The 11,872-nt window shown below is 35.7% G+C and overlaps 1 protein-coding gene across 5 annotated transcripts in view; it reads right to left on the bottom strand.

The window, feature by feature from the left end:
- Window positions 1–11,872, bottom strand: part of LOC107710951 (nuclear receptor coactivator 1-like) — a 70,790-nt gene that overhangs the window by 45,652 nt on the left and 13,266 nt on the right. For 3 of the 5 annotated variants that reach the window (XM_016515846.1, XM_016515849.1, XM_016515850.1), the window contains exon 3: window positions 10,465–10,635. The exons of 1 other annotated variant lie outside the window; for it this stretch is intronic. The gene's annotated coding sequence lies outside the window, so the exon portion shown is untranslated. Of the gene's footprint in view, window positions 1–3,459; window positions 3,528–10,464; window positions 10,636–11,872 lie in introns of those variants that run through there. One more of the 5 variants, XM_016515848.1, reaches the window with a different exon arrangement.

Genomic DNA, 11,872 nt, shown 5'->3' with positions numbered 1-11,872 from the left:
TATATATTATTGCAGGTAGGAATGGCTGGTGGGAATAGGTAGGAATGACTTCCTGTATCTGTCTTTATTACAGCGGAGTTGGAGGAGCCTCTGACTGAAGACACTCTGCTGTCTGATCAAGTCAACCACCTGCAGTGGTTGTGGAGAGAAGACAATTTGAAACTATTTTTAATTATAGTTATAGTTCAATTATTTTGCTATGATTTTGGTTTCTTGCATTGGTCAGTCACTAACCATAACACTGTGTCCTCACCAGGTGATTCTCTTGATAAGTACACTGTATAAAGTATGTAACTTTCAATAAATTGGTTTATTGTAGTGAAGTTAGCTCATGGACCAGACAAAAAGTTGTTTTCATTTCAAATGACATCATAAATGAGGCATGCACTTTTAACATTGTAGCAGTTAGTTTAAAGTTGTAGCATTCTTATATCGGTACTGAAGATAGCATTGAGTACCAGGCTTCCTTTGCCATGGTGAAACACTGAAATTTGTTAGGCCACCACAGACACGCCCTTTAATGGAAACGCAAGATCTTTGCTATTTAACATCGCAAAGGCTTTTAGATTAGACTGACCAAATTCAGTGTTGACGTCATTAAATCTCTAGGAGGAGTTTGTTACAGTGTAAAAAAGTAACTTCCTGTTGCCAGGAGGTGGCGCTATGACTGTAGTTGAATACTGTCATGTAGATCTCTATAGGTCAAAAGTCTTATCAAACATGTGAAGTTTGGGGCAGATCAGACATATTATAACAGCTTCCTGTTTCACGGTGAAATATCGCAATTTGTCAGGCCACCACATAAACGCCCTTCAACTCAAGATCTTTGCAATTTAACATCACAAAGGGCTTTAGATTGGACTGACCAAATTTGGTGTTGATCTCAATAAATCTCTATGAGGAGTTCATTACAATACAATGCCTGAAAATGGCAAAAAGGGCACAAAATTTGCAGAGAAAATGCAAAATAACTTCTGATTTTGCTCAGTATTGGGACAAATTCAATATTGGTATGTCACATGTGTCTACCGAATGTCATACATGTACGTGAACCATAGATGTATTGAGTGGATTAAGGGGGAAATTTGTGAGCATATTCCTGAAATTTGAGCCAATAAAGCCTGTCAACTTTCACTTAATGAGCTTTTCTCTAGCACCACCATGAAGCACAATTTTCTATTGTACACAGTGTCTCAATCTATGAGGTGGATATATTATTTTTATACTGATCCTGTCAGTTTTTACTATCAAATGGACAAAATATCAGCTTTATGTAACATAATAGTTATAATAGTTAATAGTTACGTAATAGTAAATAGTTGTAAAAAAAAAAAGAACTATTTGCATTTATACTTTCAATAGAAATACTTGCTAATTAGAAAATTTGAGTACATGTAGCTTTAAAATACATTAACAAATTTGGAAAAACAAAGTAGATCCCAAGTGAAATTTGTAATATGGAAATTTAAAAATTAAGTTGAATTCAATCAAAAATACACATTTAAAACTCTTAAAGTTATGTAGATCACACACAAAAAAATGACTAAAATAAAGTTTACTTTATGTGCAAATTTTCTTTCAACAGACAGAATAGAAAGACTAGTCTTGTTTGATCTACATAATAAAATGATGCAAAAAAAAAATTCTTTTTTTTTTTCCTAAGTAAATCGAGCAGAATATTTTTATCAGTGCATTCATACACATCTCCCATCTTTGCATATGCTTTTAGTAAAAGAATATCATGAGTATGGTAAGACTTCATACCCATTATCACAAGAGTTTACCCAAAGAAATCAACAGATGTTGATTGAGATGTTGATGTCTAATGATTTACCAATACAAACACACACACAAACAAGCAAGCAATGTTATGATGCCCGATATAACCAAAACAGAGTTCTTTATACATTAAAATAAACAAGTTAAAATAAATTCAAATGTTTTTAATTTAGCTTCACCAGGCAGACAATCATGTGTATACTTGTGTGCGCGTGTGTGTGTGTGTATGTCTCTCTCTTTATATCAAGGGTGTGACTTTTCCCTGGCGCCAATCGGCTACCTGTGCTGGCTGGCTGCTGACCTGGTTATGAGAGGTCTTTTGTCAGTATGAACACTTTAAATGCTGTCTTCGGGACAACTCACTGCTCAGTCTTCAGCCGTCTGAGTTTTGATGTCTCACTGCATAGTTTGTAAGCATACATGAATGTGCTGGGTAAATATGTATGGGGTGCCTCAGGGCTCAGTACTTTGTCCCCTATAAGTCTCGATGAACACAATGGGCTCTATGATAAAGGCACACAGCTTGTCCTATAATTGCAGAATGTATGCAAGACTACCCATCGTTTCAATCTGACAACCCTATGATCTCGACTTGTATCTGTGATTTCAGACATCTCGGCCTGAACAAAGGATCACTACCTTTAGGGTTCAACAATACAACTGTGAGGAAGAAACCTGGGGGTAGTGTTTGCTGACCAGTTGAAGTTCACTTCCAACATGTTGAGGACCAGTCCTGCAGATTTGTTTTATAATATCAGAAAACAGATCCCATGTGTCTAGGTATGCTGCACAGATCTTAGTTCAGGTTCTCAGGTGACCTGAAAAAGAAAACTGACCAAAGAAGATGATAGAAGTTTACTCTAATGCAGTAGTTCTCCTCCTTTTTGACTTCAAGTCCCCCACAGTCAACAAGAATATTTAAAGGACCCTCATCCTTTAAAAAAAACATACAGAAATTAGAAGCGTTAAAATTAGATGAATTAAAATAATTACTAATAATTATATTGCAGAATTACAGAAGTTTGGGGTTAATTAAATTAGGAAATATCTTGATTTGCAGTTTAAAACACTTTAAGTCATCTTGAGACCCCTTGGAAGTTTGCTGAGGCCCCTAGTGGGCCCCAGCCCCCTTGTTTGAGAACCACTGCTCTAAAGTCTATTATAGCACCCCCTGTGGTAACACTGAGAATGCAATGCATATTTGTGTCTCAATGTGAATTTCAGAATGCAACATTGAGTGAAAGTGAGCTTGCATAGCTAGAAGCAATAGCATAGCTTTTCCCTATTTAACACTGATTAAATATTCATGGAGAGCACAGTGTGAAGAACTCTTAAAAATCAAGAGGATCTCACTCATTCTACTAGTACAAAAAACCTCACCATCATCCTCACTACATCCACAACAACATTTTAAAATGTGAACACTTTAATCTGCGCTCACTTTGGTCACTCACTCTCCATGCTAACGTGTAAAATCTCCTCACACTTCCTTAAGCAGACAAACAAACTATGAAAGCCCTGGGAGGCCTGCAGTCCCCTCACATGCTCGGCACACATACTCTCCCACGCGTATGTGCACGCACACACAGTCAGCCTGAAGGTAAACAACCTGCTTATGGGAGAAAAACAGTGGGAGGGATTTTCCTTTTCGCTCGCTCTTTCTCTCGCTCACTCACGCACCTGAGGCAGGGCTCAGCTGTCACCTATGAAGTTGGCCAACTCAGCCTGTCCGGTCAGAGAAAGGTCCACAACAGTTGCGCTAACCCGTCTGTCAGCACGAGCTGTGGCCGTGTGTCTCGCCATTTCCCAAGATACGGGGCTCCTTCTTGTCGAGAGCTACACTAATCACCTCGTGCGCAGACAGAACAGCAACGTATGTCACTGAGCGAGAGGGACAGACCACAATAAACCGAAGGAGAGGTGATGAAAAGTATTGTTTACACACTCTTATCAGTGCACACGCCAGACGAAAAGAGAAAAAGTGTCTCATAAAAGTGAGCTAATAGGGCACAGCTCAACAGGAGAGTTGAGAGGCCCTCGTAGAGGAGACCAGCAGCAGAGCGAGGAAGTTTCGAAACAGGCAAATCCCACGCCTGAATTCACACACCCGTCCCCCCTCCGTCTGTCAATGGTTTGCTCCATGAGAAGCCGTGGAGTCACTGTTGCTGTCTACCTCCACACAGCAATGCAGAAGAGAGAGAAAATGTATACAGCTCTCCCTGAAAATCTGAACAAAGTGTGAGGCTGAAGCAACAGTCGTGACTCATTCTTTGATGATGTGCCAAATAATTCAATATTTCTCAAAGAATCGAGAGCTTCCCAAAGCAATAATATATATTAGGGATGTGCGGGTCTAATCGACTAAACGGTACAGCTCCTACTAGTCGACGTGTCAATTTGATTACCATCAAATTACCATTGTTACATTTAAAACATTTTAAATAACAAGTTAAAATAAAACATTTGAAAAATAATACATTATTTTTAAAAGGGTATCTGGACGTAAACTACATTTTTACCTCAGACCTCGCATGAGTTTTCTTCGTGTCAGTTGTGGCAAGCTCAAAAATGACCACGCGAAAGACGAGCAAGGTGTGGGATTATTTTGAATTAGAAGGAAACTGAAAAGTTTTGTGTAAACTGTGTAATGTCAAATTGGCTTACAATAACTCTACTGGAGCGATGCGTAATCATATTCAATACAGGAACGTAGGCGTTAGCTAGAGACTAGCCAAAGCCAGCTAATGTCAATCACGTCATTCACTAGTACAGCCCGCCGCCGCTGCGATCCCGTCCGCGCCGTCTATTCTTCTAAAGACCCACTTCGGTGGTGGTGCGGGATGTCCAGGCGCTTTCCGAAATTTTGTTGGCTTGCTTTTCGTTATCTCTGTGTGCCTGCGACTTCAGTTCCTGCAGAGCGCGTTTTTTCAAGTGCAGGAATTGTTAATCGCCTCAGGTCTTTCTTTTTGTTCGTTTTGTTTTTAGATGATATAGCCTACATGATGAAGTAGCCTATGTTTTCAAAAGCCGTTTTAATGCTATTCCTTGATAAAAATTTCCTATTGTTTTTGACTTGTGTTTTAATATGTTTGCTAACGTTATATGAAGATGAAGAATTCTGTCAGGCTACTGATTGATTTTCAATTGTTCTGCATTTCCCCAGCTGATTTTAATAAATTACCATTGGCTGATGTTGAGTGTGCACTCTTCTTTTTAACGACCGCCTAAAATTAAATGATGGTAACGCGAGGCAAGCGTACGGCATAATTGTGACCTATTTTTAGCGGAATTCATTGAGGGATTTGACAGTGTGATTCATAGATTAAGTATTTCAACTGTAGTCTATTATATACACACACGTTTTTTTTTTTCTTACCATCTTTTGGGGGTTTCTTGCTTTTAGACTAGTCGACTAGTCGGATACAAAACTTCCGTTTAAACGACAGTCAAATTAGTCGTCGTGCACATCCCTAATACATATATATATATATATATATACACACACACACAAATGGGAACAAATTGTTTGACACATTAATTGTTTATACCTTGATTCAGGATGTTTACTTTAATCCTAGAAATCTTACTCTTTTATAATTAATATGCAAATTTCTAAGGCCTCTAAATTAGTGCATATATATATATATATATATATATATATACACACACACACAAATGGGAACAAATTGTTTGACACATTAATTGTTTATACCTTGATTCAGGATGTTTACTTTAATCCTAGAAATCTTACTCTTTTATAATTAATATGCAAATTTCTAAGGCCTCTAAATTACTTACAGGATCAAACTTTTGATACACAATCGGACACAATCTTCTACATGTCTTCTGGCCTCTGATTGACAGTTCAAACTGTTTTAGCAAGTGATTTTTTAATTTAAATTTTTTTTTTATTCGGTATAATTCTAAAACATCCACCTTCAGGTCTTTTTGCTGTGAAATCTTTACTGTTTTTTTATAAAGTAAAGGCAGGAATAACTCGTATTGTTAGTAATATTTCAAGATGAATGCTTAGGGACACATCTGGCTTCTAAGGCTTAAATATCATCCTAAGACCTATTATTGGGCGATACAGAGTGACAAATTATATTTATACGCATTTTATGTAAGTAAGCTCCTAAAAATCTCATTGACTTACAGTGGGTACGGAAAGTATTCACAAAAATGTCAACAATTCTGTGTTTTTCTGTCAATATGGGGTGCTGTGTGTACATTAATGAGGGAAAAAAATTAACTTAAATGATTTTAGCAAATGGCTGCAATATAACAAAGAGTGAAAAATTTAAGGGGGTCTGAATACTTTCCGTACCCACTGTACATTAGAAGCTATAAGGATTTTATCTTACTTTTTAGCCAAATAATTACCAGCAAAACCAAATTGTATATTTTTGCTCAGTTTGGGCATCTGAATGCATCCTATATCGTACCTACTTGGCCATAAAAGCCTGATGTATCAAATATGATACTCAACAAAAAAAACACTTTCTTTTTATATTTTGTCTAAATGTTTAATAAAACTGTCCCATTAAAAAAAAAAAACTAAATTCTGATGAAAAAAAAAAAAGGACTATTATTTCATATGTCTGGCATTACAGGGTTAAGAAAGAAATAGTCCAATGCAGCAGGGCTAATTTCAACACTGCACAAAGAAGCTATAGTTGCAGCAATATGCTCTAAGTGACATAACTATAGAGAGATGGGATCTGAACAACTCTAAATTATAGTGTCAGCTTTGACAGCATGCAAACAAGTCTGGCTTCAAATGAGGTCAGTGGATTCTTATGCAGTTGGAGAAATAAAGAGAATCAATGTTATTTTAAAACTGTGTTTACTTGGACAGTGATAAAAAAAAAACGCTGCTATTGAAATCTACCTCTGTTTGGTGTCTTCATTCATGCACATATTCTGCTTGTGCACACAAATTGATAACACACACAAAGCCACATGCTTCTGTTTTACAGGTTTAAAAACAACGTAAACTCAGAATCTGTTTGAAAACCACTGTGCTACACCCTAGCTTCTCTTTGCTATTCAGTGTAATTGCACCCTTGAGTATGCACTTGATTTTCCAATAGTCTCCATAGTATTTTTTTTTCACCTCTTCTGACCCCAGGTTGCAGTCTTGCAAAGGAACAAACGTAAAACTGAATACAAATGAAACACAGAATATTAATCATGAAAAAAATAGCAATAGCAAAAAAAAAGAAGTTTTTTTTGGTCTGATACTTATCAGCATTAAATTATCCAAACCTTACTGTATAACACTGTACTGTTGACATGAGAAAAAGATCACGGGTCCCATAACACAAAACACATGTCAAACAAAACCCGATAATTATGTGGAAAATTGTTGGGAGAGTATAACTTAAGTATGCGGAAGCAGAAAAGAGAATTCTGACAACTACGGCTAAGAAACCAGGTGTCAGAGCACTGTACAATCAGCGCAAACACCTTTAAAGAAAATACAGGCATGCTCATGCAATCATCGTACAAGCTAAAGAAACTGCCTTATTCCAAACTGAATTGAGAAGCCATTAGGGTTTTTGACTAATTCTTGCAAGTCAGTGATTACCCACATATTAAGAGGGAGGTCTGTCAATTCAGCTGGCTTCCAAGCAACTAAGTGATCAGCATGAGCATTTTTCCATACATTAGGAAATGGAGCAAATTACATTTTAGTCGTGGGTTTTTGCATTTGATTACAGCTTGTATGATACCAGTAACCAGGATGAAAACATACCATCTGACAGCTTTAACCTACATCTTTGTGTGTATGTTGTGCGCTCTACATTTAAAAACATGCACACAGAGACGCAGGCAAATGCTGATGGATTTTTCTATGCTTTTGCTTTGCTAGTTTATTACAATTTTAGTTACTTTAATTCACAGAAATGAAAGTGTGGAGGAAGAATAAAGCACTCTGTCTCACTCCTCTAATCTGTGGTATGGTAAATCTTTTATTTAATGTAGCTGGTTGGATTTACTTGCAATAATCTTATTAACTGGGACTTTTACAAACTAATATAAGCCTGTTTGTGAAAACAGATTGAATTACACTTTCATAATTAATATTTTCAAAATTAAAAACACAAAATTAAACACTGCACAATCCTAGATTAAAATATCTATTACAAAATTAAAGAAGGTTTGCACTATCATGAAATACATAAAACGCTATTAGGTGAGGATCTGTAATTTAGACCAATTAGAATTCAGTGTGGGCAGAACTAGAACGGGAAACCAAGCAACACAAGAACAAGAGGTGGAGAGTCCTTCTAAAGCATCAAAGACAAGAATACAGCAATCAGCAAAAGTGGGTTCTTTAACAAACATGCATACATTAAAACCATGCTAATAATTAAACTACCCAAGTTTGAGTGTGAAAATTTAACTGCAAAATAAAACAGTGCAAATAGATGCAGTGCAGGCACAATCGGGTTTCACATTACCATGACAACAGTAGGGTCTGTTGAACTACCACTACTCATCTAGTATAAGCAAACGCAGAAAACACCATGCAGTGGGGTCAGGAAAAGTGTTACACCTGCACCGACTGTCCCTAGCACCAATCATTCATATCTGAAAACACCTCAAGTAGTGTGCTGTGCTGAATACCTTACTTATTTGAACAGAAACAACTGTCTTATGGACACAATTTATCGGTTAACTTTGCAGTGTTGACATTAGTTGACATTTGTGACTTCAACAATAAGAGGACTATGATATATACAGTTTTGGAAGCTACTTCCACTTTTACATTTATTCATTTAATAAATTAGTTTATCCAAATAAGAATAATAAAAGCAGAAGTGAAACTATTGTGTGCCAAGATACAAACTACTGAATATTTTTAAAAAGCTACACAAGTTACAAAAAAAACTAAAAACACATGGTAATATATATAATTATACGGCAATTAATTAATTATATGTGGTTCAACCATAATTTTATGAAGCTATGGTCAGAAAGCTCTCGGATTTAATCACAAATATCTTAATTTGTGTTCCGAAGATGAATGAAGGTCTTACGGGTTTGGAATGACATGAGGGTGAGTAATTAATGACAGAATTTTCTTTTTTTTTGGTGTTATCTATCCCTTTTTTTCCCCCTTCTGAGTCGTGTTAAAATGTACGCTAATAAAAATATAAACGCACCCTAATTCATATAAACAAATACAAAACGCATTAATAACTTTACAAATGTTTGAGGTCAGTAAGATTTCACAATTTTTTTAAAAAGAAGTTTCTTGTGCTCACCAAGGCTGCATTTATTTAATAAAAAAATACAGTAAAAAAGTATTATTGTGAAATATTATTACAATTATAGGTCGACCGATAGTGGATTTTGCCGATACCGATAGCTAGGTTGGACCACACTGGCCGATACCGATTAATTAACCGATAGTTTTTAAAATGGATACTGAACAAAAACTAAAATAATGCTTTATTAAAAAAAACAGTACTGAACCATACTAGTAGTAGTAAGTGATTTCAACCACTAGAGGCTGCTCTCGTACTGTATAATGACAGCAGACCCTTCTCAGCCGTTCCAGCAACGGACGCAACCCAGAAAACTGATTTTTGCTGATAACCGATAGTTCCAGCAAAAAACTATCGGTGCCGATTAATCGGCAAAACCGATACATCGGTCGACTTCTAATTACAATTATTTCTATTTGAATATATAGATGAGCTTTGTAAAAATCGACGCGTTTCAGAAAGGCGGGGTATAAAGGAGAAACAATAATGTACAGTATGTGGAAAATAATGTGTTTTTTTAATCTTAAACCACATAAACACATTTCATTACACCAAATACACAAAATAATGTTATTTTTAGCAGCATCATATGACCCCTTTAAAATATAATTTATTCATGTTATGGCAAAGCTAAATTATCAGCAGCCATTACTTTAGTCTTAAGGGTCACATGATCTTTCAGAAATCACTCTAATAATGCTGATTTTATGCTCAAGAAACATTTATTCTTATTATAAATTTTTCAAACCGTTATGCTGCTTCATATTTTTGTGGAAACCCTGATACATTTTTTCAGGATTTTTGATTAATAGAAAGTTTAATAGAACAGCATTTAGAACAACAAATAAATCTTTTGTAACATTATACATGTCTTTATTGTCACATTTGATGAATTTAATGCATTATTGCTAAATAAAAGTATTCATTTGTTTCCCCAAAAAAATCTGAAAGACCTAAAACTTTTGAATGGTGGAGTATTTAACATTTTTTAAAAATATATATATAAAACAATGTATAAACAAAACTGTCTGAATCGATAAAATTAATACCCAATAATATGTTACGAGTATCTGATTTTTACCTCTGCACACATGAAGCTACATGTGTAATATAATGTGATATAAACAACGGTGATGTAACGTTTAGTCATGCCACCACTACTTGGAGAAAATAGCTTGTAACTGGAAGCGCTACACTATTTTGAAAACAGCTGAGCTACTGTCACGCCACCAAGAATGCAGTCCAGTTAGTACCATCACAACTTGTAGTTAGTAACTCCAAAACACTAGATGATTATGTAAACATTTCCTACTATAAAAGGCTTGTTACGGCTGGATCTACAGTTTCAGCTGTTGCCAATTCAGGTAATTTTAATACAGCTTTGCGCTTCTGCATGATAATGACTTACTTGATCTAGGGCTCCAGAGGGATGCTCATTGAGGGGAACACTATGGCTGTGGTCCACTGGGTTTATGGTGGGAGAGATCTCAAGGAGAGGGGGCTATGGTGCCACACCCTCCCTGTCATGCAGAACCATCCCACCGGGGGGAGGCAGCAGAGAATGGACACCCAGTGTAACCTGTGCAAGAAGTAAAATTGTGTAAGGCTGTGTGTAGGCAACATTTACACAGCAGTAGAATATGGTCATCAGTCCTATGGTGCTATTACTATTAACTGGCAAAAAAAAAAAAAGGGAATAAAAAAAAAGAGATATTTTTAATTATTTCAGTTATTGAAATAAAGCTGAAACAAAATAAAATATAAATATTAGATCATTTTTAGTATTTGAAATAAATAAGTACTATAATAAAAAAAACAAAAAAAAAACAAAAATTGATAAAATAAAGCACATAACAGAATTACCGGAACTTAAAATTAAAATTAAAAAGAAAACTGAAAATATATCAAACTAATCCAAAATATTAAAACACTATAAATGTACATAAATAATACTAAAATAACACTGCAGTGCTGTTGTCACCCATAGCCTGTTGGATTTCACTAAGGAATTGACTGGTGGATATAAAGTCTGCTTATTATTGAGCTTTAAAAGGTAGCAGATATATGTAATTATTTGAAATTTAAATAATAATTTTTCATTCTTTTCATTATTTATTTTTTGTTTGCAATGTCTATTTATTTATTTATTTTTGCTTTTTTTAAAGGGGTCATATGATGTTGCTAAAAAATAACATTATTTTGTGTATTTGGTGTAATGAAATGTGTTTATGCGGTTTAAGGTTAAAAAAACACATTATTTTTCACATACTGTACATTATTGTTTCTTCTCTATCAGCGCGACGAGACAAAAACAATAAAACTCATTATAAACGAGGCATTTGTTGCATCCAGTGGGGACATAATTACTGATTATAATGACTTATACTGTCTTTTTACGCGTTGCGTTGCATCGAGCCGCGGAAACCTAAAACCATGTCTGCATCTGTGATCGGAGAAACGACAAACAACAAGCGCTACTCTACACTGCTCAAAACTCGCATTTGAATCATCAGTGGCAAATCCTTTAAATATGAAAACGTACTTACAGGCTGTGAGTCAGCATTATTTGTCAGCATCATAGACTGTATAGGGTCAGCATGTGCGCCGAAGGGGAAGCAGGGGAACTGAATTCACCGGAACATCGGCATTGTAGGCTACTCTCTTAAGAAACAGTCCTCGTCCTCCGTAAAATGCGTTGCACACATCTGAATATTTGGGTTGAACTGTTCTGGAACAGTGTTGTAAATACAACTTAACCACCAGAGGCGGACAGTAACTAAGTACATTTACTTGAGTATTGTACTTAAGTACACTTT

The sequence above is a fragment of the Sinocyclocheilus rhinocerous genome, unplaced genomic scaffold (assembly GCF_001515625.1).
Source record: "Sinocyclocheilus rhinocerous isolate Xijiao unplaced genomic scaffold, SAMN03320098_v1.1 scaffold1679, whole genome shotgun sequence".
NCBI classification, from domain to species: domain Eukaryota; kingdom Metazoa; phylum Chordata; class Actinopteri; order Cypriniformes; family Cyprinidae; genus Sinocyclocheilus; species Sinocyclocheilus rhinocerous.
The sequence above is the reverse complement of the archived record's forward strand: the minus strand, read 5'-3'. Positions and strand labels throughout refer to the sequence as shown.